Source organism: Elephantulus edwardii, unplaced genomic scaffold (assembly GCF_000299155.1).
Source record: "Elephantulus edwardii isolate Elephantulus edwardi_28Jun2011 unplaced genomic scaffold, EleEdw1.0 scaffold03987, whole genome shotgun sequence".
NCBI classification, from domain to species: Eukaryota; Metazoa; Chordata; class Mammalia; order Macroscelidea; family Macroscelididae; genus Elephantulus; species Elephantulus edwardii.
In genome coordinates, this window is record NW_006403737.1 from 1 (window position 1) to 1,011 (window position 1,011).

Consider the following 1,011-nt stretch of genomic DNA (forward strand, 5'->3'; position numbering starts at 1 on the left):
GGCCTCACTCTCACAGCCTCCATCGCTCCCAGCTGGACCTGGCGCTGAGTCTTCACAACATCAAAAGGCAGAGTCAGGGTGGCTGCCACCGTTCCTGAGATCCCGCCAGCTAAGAAGCTGATGCCCACAGATGTCTGGTCATTTGGCCTGGACCCACTTAGCCAGCTCTTCACCAACTCGTAGTTGAACCAATAAAGAGCCGAGAAAGGCACATCCCGAAGGGCATTGGGCGCCCAGCCCAGCCACAGAGAGCGCCAGCCTCCCTGAGCCACTGCAGCCTGAACAGAGGCCCTCAGCTCCCGGTACAACACATGCTGAGCCTGCAGCTTCATCCGCACCAGCTCAAGGGGGCTAATCACAGTCACTGTGCCCAATCGGGCCAGAGCACCAGCCATCATGGGTACATAGAGGTCAGAGGTCAAGTTTAGCCCAAACAGGAAGGTCTTGAGTTGGTCATAGACGGTGAAGTAAATGGCAGTGGCCGGCACATTCATCACCAGGGTGGCTGGGAGGCCACTCCAGAGGGTCCCGGTGCCTTCATGCCTCACAATCTTTACAAAGGCATCCATGGTGCCAGAGAAGCAGGTGGTTTCCTGAAACCAGGTGGCACAGCGGGCCCCATTTGGGCATAGGTACATTGGCTCCACGACTCCATTGCAGTACAGGAGGCACTTCGCAGCAGGTTGGAGAGGGGTCGACAGTTTGGTGTAGATGCTCCACAGTCTAGAGGGAGGTGTTGGCTCACTGGCTCCTGAGGGGTGCTGGGACTGCAGACGCACCTTCACCACGTCCAGGGGTGTCATAAAGAGAGAGGTGACTGTCGCCCCAGTGCCTGAAGCCACCATCTGCTAAAGGAGGCTAAGGCCCCCGGGTTCTTGGTCAGCCATCTTGAAGTTTCGACCCTGATTCTAGGCCGCTGCTCATGCGGCTCAGGGCCCCGGGGTCGGGGAGACCATAGCGGATCCAAGACCGCAGCAACGACCCGCGTGTTCTCCTCGCAGAGGCCTCAGT

General features: G+C 58.7%; 2 pseudogenes; both read right to left on the reverse strand.

Annotated features, from left to right (window-relative positions):
* Positions 1 to 8: 8 nt before the first annotated feature.
* LOC102865932 lies at positions 9 to 887 on the reverse strand (annotated as a pseudogene).
* A 42-nt stretch (positions 888 to 929) lies between these two features.
* Positions 930 to 1,011, reverse strand: part of LOC102866342 — a 2,073-nt pseudogene continuing 1,991 nt past the window's right edge.